This window comes from Tursiops truncatus, chromosome 20 (assembly GCF_011762595.2).
Source record: "Tursiops truncatus isolate mTurTru1 chromosome 20, mTurTru1.mat.Y, whole genome shotgun sequence".
NCBI lineage: Eukaryota > Metazoa > Chordata > Mammalia > Artiodactyla > Delphinidae > Tursiops > Tursiops truncatus.
Genome location: NC_047053.1, coordinates 35,376,731 through 35,387,222, shown reverse-complemented (window position 1 = coordinate 35,387,222; position 10,492 = coordinate 35,376,731). Strand labels below are relative to the sequence as shown.

The window sequence follows — 10,492 nt, the reverse complement described above, 5'->3', positions numbered from 1 at the left end:
AGAAACAAGTTCCATAGAAAGTGCCCTGACTGCAGCTGAAATAACAGGCACATTACTTGAACAATTTCTATGTGCAAGGCAGTTTGCTGGGTGCCATGGGAGACACTCAGACACATGCACTTGTAAGTGCACTGCATGTAGCAAAGGATCCTCTGCAAAGTTGCCTTTTTATTTTTCTTCAAAGTGCTTGGAACACTCATTTCCCACCAACACTCCTTTTTGGTGGGCCAAACAATATTTATGTGTGTGACATGGGTATATAGTATGGATTCCTCTCACTTACACATTGCTGTCATTTTATAGGGCAAAAATAGTAATGATAGTCAAATTCAAGAATTACAAAGCAGTTAAATAGATGTAGAATCTTTGCTTTTTAAAAGTTGTTTAGGGGGCTTCCCTGGTGGCGCAGTGGTTGAGAGTCCGCCTGCCGATGCAGGGGACACGGGTTCGTGCCCCGGTCTGGGAAGATCCCACATGCCGCGGAGCGGCTGGGCCCATGAGCCATGGCCGCTGAGCCTGCGCGTCCAGAGCCTGTGCTCCGCAACGGGAGAGGCCACAACAGTGAGAGGCCCGCGTACCGGAAAAAAAAAAAAAAAAAAAAAGTTGTTTAGGGAATTCCCTGGCATTCCAGTGGCTAGGACTCTGTGCTTCCACTTGCAGGGGCATGGGTTCAACCCCTGGTCAGGGAACTAAGATCCCACATGCTGCACAGCACAGCCAAAAAAGAATATAAATAAATAAATATATAAAGTTTGTTTAATGCATAACCTAAATATTCAATGGTTAGAGAATGGGGAAGTAAACTGTGGTCGAATCACTTATGTAACAACAACCAAAAAAACAAAAAACAAAACCAATCATTATGAAGTTTTACAGCGTATAAAAGAATTTTTTTACCTAATAGTAGTAAGTGAAAAATAATTTTATAAAGGCTATGACTATAATTATGTCAAACATGTATTTGTTTGCATTAAAATTTTGAAGTACTAAGAGAATGTTCACCAAAAATGGTAAAACCAGGGCTTCCCTGGTGGCACAGTGGTTAAGAATCCGCCTGCCAATGCAGGGGACATGGATTCGAGCCCTGGTCCGGGAAGATCTCACATGCCGCGGAGCAGCTAAGCCTGTGGGCCACAGCCACTGAGCCTGCGCTCTAGAGCTCGCAGGCCACAACTCCTGAAGCCTGGGCGCCAAGAGCCAGTGCTCTGCAGCAAGAGAAGCCACCGCATTGAGAAGCCTGCGCACTGCAACGACGAGCAGCTGCCACTCACCGCAACTAGAGAAAGTCCGTGCGCAGCAACAAAGATCCAATGCAGACAAAAATAAACAAAATAAAATAAATTAATTAAAAAACAAAACAAAACAAAAAAAGGTAAAACCATAACTCATACTGGCATAAAAGTGAATGCATGTTAAAGATGTTATTTAACTTATTCACTGAAGATAGTCAGATAGTCAGATCGTTCAGCTGGTTCAAAAAAAGCAGCACAATTTGTCTGATAGAAAGAATTGCCAATACAAATAATCAATAACCAAATTATAATAGGAATATAAAAGAGTTGTATTTGAGCCAACCAGGAGACAGCCTCTCAGATATCTCTGAGGAGCTGCTCTGGAGAAGCATGGTTTTCAGCACAGCTTTATATCTTGTCAGAACAAAGAACATCAAACAAGTCAGAGATACATTCCTTCAAGGTTTCCAGGAAAAAAAAAAAAAACCGATCAACATGTACACAGCAAGTCAGTATGGCCTTAGCACCTGGGAAGGGAGTCTTATCATCAGAAGAGTACCAGCACTGGTGTCCCAGGAACTTTATTTTTAACATGGACATTCTTTACTTCTGGTCAATGTCCCCTTTTCTTTGATGAGTAAAGCAGATGCATAATGTATGTTTGATAGGCCACAAACAGTCTGTATTAGTTAGCATAAAATTCAACATAAATCATCTATAAGCCAGAATGACTTCCTCATACCTCTATGTGAAAATTTCTTCCATTATTTCCCCCTTTTGATCGTAAATCTTTTTTTTTTTTTTTGCGGTACTCGGGCCTCTCACTGTTGTGGCCCCTCCCGTTGCGGAGCACAGGCTCCGGAAGCGCAGGCTCCGGAAGCGCAGGCTCAGCGGCCATGGCTCACGAGCCCAGCCGCTCCGCGGCATGTGGGATCTTCCCGGACCGGGGCACGAACCCGTGTCCCCTGCATCGGCAGGCGGACTCTCAACCACTGCGCCACCAGGGAAGCCCAAAAGCCAGTGGTATTTCAGATAAAAAGTCACAAAAATCATAATCACATTTACCAATTAGTCAAATCCCATGTAGTTGATTTTTGTTCTGCTTGAGTTTAGTTTTTCCTTTAGTTTTGTTGACCATGCCTAGTGATTGAGGATGATGGTGACAGTAATCATTTTAAGAAGTTTGTAAGGTTTTTTTTAAGATTCCTATGATTGGGAATTCCCTAGAGGTCCAGTGGTTAGGACTCTGTGCTTCCACTGCAGAGGGCACAGGTTCGATGCCCAGTTGGGGAACTAAGATCCCGCATGCCATGTGGCATGGTCAAAAAATAAAAAATAAAATAAAAAATAAAAAAATTTTATTTTTAAAAATAAAAGATAAAAAGAAGACTCCTATGATTTGCCCAGTGAAGTGGGTGCCTTGATCACTGGAGACTGTGGAAAGCATACCCCACATGGAAAATACATTTTCTAACAGTTTCTTTGTCCTTGGGAGGGTGTCAGCTTTGCAGCAAGGGAAGGCTTTAACCCATCAAACAAAAAGGGGGTTGCCAGGGAGCCAGGAAGAGCCAAGCAGCTGTATTGGGTTTCCCATAGCAGCCCCAACTGTTTAATTTACAGCTATTGTTTACCCATCTTAATTTCTCTGATTTGGGAGCAGACTGTTGTCATGTTACAAAGACATCAAGATGGCAAAAGTCTGACAGCAAGGGGTTCATTTTTGAAAAAGCAGAATGGACTTTATCTACACGTGCCATAACCTTTACAGATTCTGTTGTTGTTGCCTTTGTATGAAAGTCAGCTAGAGCATTTCTCTAATACTTCGGTTCAGTCCCTTTAGTGTGAGCCTCAATTTTGATGACTAATGACATTTTTATGTGAGGACATATAAGACTTCCAGGAGGGACTTCGCTGGTGGTCCAGTGGTAAAGAATCCACCTTCCAATGCAGGGGACACAGGTTCGATCCCCGGTCAGGATACTAAGATCCCACATGCCACAGGGCAACTAAGCCTGCCAGCCACAACTACTGAGCTTGTGCGCCTCAACAAGAGAGCCCATGTGCTGCAAACTACAAAGCCAACGCTCCCTGGAGCCCACATGCCACAACTAGAGAGAGAAAACCCACACACCACAACTAGAGAGAAGCCCCCGCACCACAACAAAGACCCCACATGCCACAACTAAGACCTGAAGCAGCCAAAAAAAAAAAGACTTCCAGGAATTTCACATAATTTCTGGAACGTTTATAATATATATTTATATAGGCATAACATAAAGGAGGCTTAATGTTACCTTTTATTTGACAATGCTTCCCATGTAATTTAACATAACAAATAAGCCCAATTAGTTTAATATCTCCCTTTGAGACACTTTAGGACAAAATTACTTTCTTTTCCCTTAACAAAATTCATTTCCATTCCTCATACCATTTTTTTCTGGCTGCATTGGGTCTTTGTTTTTGCACGCAGGCTTTCTCTAGTTGCAGCGAGCAGGGGCTACTCTTCATTGAGGTGCGCGGGCTTCTCATTGTGGTGGCTTCTCTTGTTGCACAGCATGGGCTGTACGCACGCGGGCGTCAGTAGTTGGAGCACGTGGTCTCAGTAATTGTGGCACACAAACTTGGTGGCTTCATGGCATGTGGGATCTTCCCGGACCAGGGATCGAACCCATGTTCCCTGCATTGGCAGCTGGATTCTTAACCACTGTGCAACCAGGGAAGTCCCTCCTCATACCTTCTTTTACTTAAAACACACACCTATTTTCCTTGTATACTGAAACGTTTCCCATATTATTTCTAGTAGCTTTAATTACATATATATTATAATTTTTAGCCCTTAAAAAACCTTAGTTGCTAGATTAAGAAACCAAGAAGCAAGCCACTGTGAACTGTTTGTCATACCAACATTTCCTGATTGGTGAACTTATGAATATATTTCCAAACCTCTAGAAACATACATTTTCTCTTCCAATAAACCCAAACATCTAAGAAGACAAAGTAGGTAAACTTAGACTTGCTTAGCAATTAATGTTTTAGTATTTTATCTTAATTGGAAATGATCTGAGTATTCAATGAGTTCCATTATTTAAATTAATTTAGCAAAACCCCAAAATCTGGAGAACCTATTTTTAAGTAGACATACCAGGGAGATCCCTGGTGGTCTAGTGGTTAGGATTCTGGGCTTTCACTGCTGTGACCTGATCAGGGAACTGAGATCCTACAAACAGCGTGGTGTGGCCAAAAAAAAAATAGACATACCGTAAAATGTAATTATTCTCGGGACTTCCCTGGTGGCACAGTGGTTAAGAATCCGCCTGCCAATGCAAGGGACACGTGTTTGAGCCCTGATCCAGGAAGATCCCACATGCCATGGAGCAACTAAGCCCGTGTGCCTCAACTACTGAGCCTGCATGCCACAACTACTGAAGCCTGTGTGTCTAGAGCCTGATCTCTGCAACAAGAGAAGCCACTGCAATGAGAAGGCTGTCCACTGCAACAAAGAGTAGCCTCAAAAAAAAAAAAAAAAAAAAAAGAGTAGCCTCTGCTTGCCACAACTAGAGAAACCTCACGAGCAGCAACAAAGACCCAATGCAGCCAAAAATAAATAAATAAAAATTTAAAATTAATTAATTAATTTTAAAAAATGTAATTATCCTTAATCACCTAAAAACTCTTATCCTATTTGTCTCTATTTTATTACTTACGAAAATATTATCATATCAAGTTAATTTTCTTGTTGACAAGTTTTATAACAGAGATAACATAAGTTTATTGACTTTCAGTAAACCCAGGCACATTAAAAGTATTATACTTAATGTTGATGACTCCAAAGACATGCCTGTATTAATAAAACCAATAACTTAAACTTGTTTTCATTCATTAAAGATTAATCTTAGATCATGTGATCCTTTAAAAATTGGGGTTAGTTTTTCATTACATGTAGAAATATTTGATTTGTAAGTGCTTACTTTTAAGTCAATTAAATAGAGCTCTTTTACAAATTAATTTTGATAATATCATCTGGAGGTAGAAACATCATATTTATAACACACACACAAGACACACGTATATCCAGATAGACACACACAGAGATCTCATAGTTTTCTTGCTTGAGTTTAAAAGGCCTCTCTCCTTCCTTTCCCCCACCTGCCTTTTGTTTTCAATTTTAGTTTCTAGTAATTGAGCCAAGGCTGTAGTCTCAGGCAATGTGGTCTGTGTTTGCATTTCAAGGACATGATAAGAGTTATAACTTCAAGTTTTCTCCTAGGAGTACTTTTGTTCTCTCAGGGTAAGAATTTTGAAAACATGTTTTATCAAGCCAGATTTCTTTAACTGCACATGCAAAAAGCAGTTCTGGAATGTCAAAAGAGCTCCATCCTGGCCATTTTAGGGTTAGATAAGTACTTGCAAGTATTGGCTCCGTAATTGTACATGAAGCCAACAGTTCCAGTGGGTCGCTGTCTGTCTGGGAGCTGATAGGCTTTAGAAGCATAGTTTCCCACTTTTTTTTTTTTTTTTTTTTTTGCGGTACACAGTTCTCTCACTGTTGTGACCTCTCCCGCTGCGGAGCACAGGCTCTGGACGTGCAGGCTCAGCGGCCATGGCTCACGGGCGCAGCCGCTCCGCAGCATGTGGGATCTTCCCGGACTGGGGCACGAACCCGTGTCCCCTGCATCAGCAGGTGGACTCTCAACCACTGCGCCACCAGGGAAGCCCTCCCACTTTTTTAAAAAAGTTTAATTTTACTATAAAGTACACATCTTTCCAATTTTAAGCTACATTTTTTAAAAAAGGTCAGCTGACCTAGTTCACCCCAAAGTTCTTTCTAGGTCCCTTGCCTAGAAATTCTCCCTAGGTCCTTGCCTAGGAATTTCCCCCTAGGTCCTTTTGTCTAGGAATTCTCCCTAGGTTACTTTCACCTAGAAAATGAACTGTTACCCCCTTAAGACTACGAATCTTAAGATAACAGCTCAAATAAAAGTGACGGACCATTACTTAATAAAAGGATATCCAGATATCAGGAAAAACTCACCAAAGCATCTGAAGAGTGCTGTGAAGCAGGGGTGGAGGGTGGGAGTCTCCTCAGGGGGCTTGGTACCAAGCACCAGCACAAAGTAACATCCACGTGACCTCAGGCCAGTTTTTCTGATATCCTGTCAAGAACTCCAAGCATTGTCGATGTAAATAATTAATAACCAAACTATAATAGGAATAGAAAGGAGTTGTAGTTCAGTCAAACTGAGGACTATAGCATAGGACACAGCCCCTCAGATATCTCTGAGGAACTGTTCTGGAGAAGCATGGTTTTCAACACAGTTTTATATCTTGTCAGAACAAAGAACATCAAAAAAGTCAGGGATACATTCCTTCAAGGTTTAAAAAAAAAAAAAAAAAAAACAGATCAGCACATACACAGCAAGCAGTATGGCCTTGACACCTGGGAAGGGAGTCTTATCATCAAAGGAGTCCCAGCATTGGTGTCCCAGGAAGGGAGACGTTTACTTTTTATTTTTAACATGGACATTTTTTACTTCGGGTCAATATAACCTTTTCTTTGATGACTAAAACAGATGTATAATATATGTTCGATAGGCCACAAACAGGCTGTTTTAGTTAGCATAAAATTCAAGTTCAATCATCTACAAGCCAGAATGATTTCCCCATACCACAATATGTGAAAATTTCTTCCATTAGAATATTGAAAGGAGGGACTTCCCTGATGGTCCAGTGGTTAAGAATCTGCCTTCCACTGCAGGGGATGCAGGTTCAATCCCTGGTCGGGGAACTAAGATCCCACACGCGCTGGGCAACTAAGCCTGCACGCCACAACTAGAGAGAAGCCCACACGCCGCAACGAAGAGCCCGTGCGCCGCAACTAAGACCCAATGCAACCAAATAAATAAATAAATAAATACTTAAAAAATATATATTGAAAGGAATTGCAAGCAGAGGTAAAACTGATTTTTTTCCACAAGGAAAGGAGGGAAAACAATCAAGCCTCTGTCAGACAAGTCAGAAATTACTCGTCCACAAATTACTTAAAATTTACAGAATTGTGAAATAATTCCCGTGAAATCAATTTGAATCAGCTAATTAAAGGAAGGGTGTGCAACACACACATTTTTCTCTACAGATGGCAGTCTTAAAAACATGGGTGGGATTATGGAATTTTTTTTTTTTTAGTTTATTTAAAGTGGCGCAGTGGTTGAGAGTCCGCCTGCCGATGCAGGGGACACGGGTTCGTGCCCCGGTCCGGGAAGATCCCACATGCCGCGGAGCGGCTGGGCCTGTGAGCCATGGCCGCTGAGCCTGCGCGTCCGGAGCCTGTGCTCCGCAACGGGAGAGGCCACAACAGTGAGAGGCCCGCGTACCGCCAAAAAAAAAAAAAAAAAAGTAATTTTAAAAAACAAATATATCCCTCCATAATTTTTTTTTAACATCTTTATTGCCAAATTTTTAACAGGACATTCCAAAGCACCTTTAAATATTAACACCCCCTGAAGTGCTTAGTAGGGGATTTGATTTGCCAGAACATTTTAGAAACGCATGGTTAATTTGAGGCATACCTGGTTCCTGTTTCTGTCTCTCTTTTTTTTTTTAATTTTATTTATTTATCTGTTTGCGCCAGGTCTTAGTTGCGGCATGTGGGCTCCTTAGTTGTGACATGCAAACTCTTAGTTGCAGCATGCATATGGGATCTAGTTCCCTGACCAGGGATCAAACCCAGGCTGCACCACCAGGGAAGTCCCTGGTTCCTCTTTCTCCTGAAGTTTATAAAATACCACACTTGACCTAATTAATAGTCTCCTTCTTCCCATTGATTACTCATTCCTTCTCTTTCTCAAACCTGGGCATACAAGCTATCTCTGCTTTGTAAGTCATCAAATTGCAGAGTCTCTAAATGGTTACAGAGACAGCAAGCTTCAGGGATAAAAATTCCTCTCACCTTCCTTTTCCATGGAGTCGAGAGTCCAAAGGCCAGAGGAGCCATTGCTACTGTGCAGGACTGGGCAGGGCCGGAGCTGAGGGCAAAGGTGAAAGTAGCAGCAGCTACTTGGGCGCCTTCTCCTTCCCGAAGTCCACACCCCTGCCACCCAGATGCTGCAGGTCTGCACTAGCCAGGACAATGATCACGTAGACCTAGTTAAATTTACATTAAAAGAAAAAATCCAGTTTCCAGTTGTAATAGCCACATTTCAAGTGTTCGATACCCACACGTGGCAAGTGGCTACTGGATCAGATAGTGCAAGTAGCGAACATTTCCATCATCGCAGAGAATTCTACAGGACTGCACCACTGAAGATGACCACTCCCTCCCTCCATCTCAGATTTCTCTCCCATCACTTTTTCTGCCTGCCACGTTTGTTATTCAAATAAATCAAGCGTCTGACAAAGACTGTCTCTTTGACCAAACTCCAGTTAGGTGCCTCTGAGCACTTTTCTCAACTAGGTCTCAACTTTTGGCTTCTGTGTCTAATCCTTGCCAAGTCCAGTTTTAGCAAAAATCCTAAGTCAATTTAGAGGGAATCCTCCACCCCTGAGATCTGATCCATCCCTAGCTTGCCCTCAGCAAAAATCCTACTTAGTCAGTTTAGCAAGAATCCCCACTACCCTTGGTGTGTCCTCTTGGTAACTTTTCATCTACTTACCCCCCTCACTCTGCTTAATGGCTATAAATTCCTACTTGTCCTTATTGTATTTGGAGCTGAGCACAATCTCTCTCCCCTGTTTTAATGTTCCTATTGCAACAGTTCTGAATAAAGTCTTCCTTACCATTTAACAGGCTTCAGAATAATTTTTTCTTTAACACCTCTTCTATGAAACCTTCCTTCTTGCCCCTAGGAAAAATTAATTCTCTTCTATCTTAGCACCACGTCAATTCCTCTTCTAAAGCCAATATCGTGGTATTAAACTCATTTATGTGTTTTCATCCCTTATGGATTACTGAACTCTCATGAAAAGTATAGCGAGTATAGTGATTAAGAGTACACTTGAGTCAGAATGCTGGGTTCAAAGCCTTCTAATGGCGCTTACTAGCTGTGTGAGCTTGGGCAAGTAACTTTATTTCTCTAAGCCTCAATTTTATCATCTGTAAAATGGGGATAATAAAAGTGCTTCTCTTATAAGAATTAAATGAGATAACCCACTGTGTCAGGCACAGACAAATTACCCCAATCCCCAGTCTTTTTTCGACTCCATACCTGGAAGTTGAAGATAAAAGTGGAAGATTTTCTCTGTAGGTCTGAATGTAAATTCCCATTTCTTCAATATTCAGTTATAAAGGGTTGTACTTGCAGGCTTCCCTTGACACTTCTATTGGAAATAAGTAAATCAGACTAATTAACCTTTTTTTTTTTATTATTCTGTGCTGTCAAATTTAGCTCTCCAAGCTATCAACAAAACAACCTATTGATAAGACAAAAGTGAGTTTATTCTTACTGCAGTAAGGAAGACTAGTATCTTGACAGAATTGTAATAGTGGCCGACAGGTGGCAGGACAAAGTAGTAGTATTTATTGAGAATTTGAAGATTGGTTGGAGGCGGGGTGGGGGGGGGCGGGAATCTTTCAGTGCAGGTGCGGGGGGCGCAGGATTTGATTAGAATTGGGCAAGGGTCATGATATAATACTTTAGGACTGGAGGGCACAGCAAGGATTTTGAGACCAGCAGTTCTAAGAGTCTTGGAGTGTACAGAATTGTCAAGTGATACTTCCTATTGAAAAGCTGATGGTTCTTTTAGGAAGTTCTTAAAATGAACAATGGATTTATTTGCATTTTTAACTTCCAGGCAAGAGTGTTAATAGTTGTCATATTAACATAGACAGTAAGCTGTGTGTGTGTAGGAGGTGTCAGTTCTCAGTGCTTTTAAGAAAGCTAATAAGTAGAATTAATGGAAATATATCCAAGATTCTAAGGTCACCCCTGTAGATAGAGTTTTAAAGGGAAGAGTATTATTTTGGTAACTCAGAAGGTGATTTGAACTTTCAGTAGAAACCCCACTCCCAGGTTTACTCATCATTTCCCACCATCCTTTCATCTCAGTTGAGTGCCACCAGTCTTGTGAGAAGGCAGGATTAAGAATGCTCATTCTCCTGCCTGAAACCTCAAGTGGCTTCAGGGGCATAAATCCCTGGTTAGATGACATGGAAAACTTTCTCTCCAGATTTAGACAGATGCTACTCCTTGGAGAAGGGGCACTTCTGAATTTAACCTTCCATAGACAGCATGTTCAGTGTTAAGAAATAATTATCCTGGGCTTCC

General features: G+C 41.5%; 1 long non-coding RNA gene across 1 annotated transcript; it reads right to left on the bottom strand.

The window, feature by feature from the left end:
* Positions 1-6,207: 6,207 nt before the first annotated feature.
* On the bottom strand, positions 6,208-9,541 carry LOC141277291 (uncharacterized). Its single transcript, XR_012328398.1, has 3 exons — positions 9,434-9,541; positions 8,179-8,372; positions 6,208-6,395 (listed from the first exon to the last, which is right to left on the bottom strand). It is a non-coding gene; the product is annotated as an uncharacterized lncRNA (long non-coding RNA).
* Between the last annotated feature and the right edge of the window lie 951 nt (positions 9,542-10,492).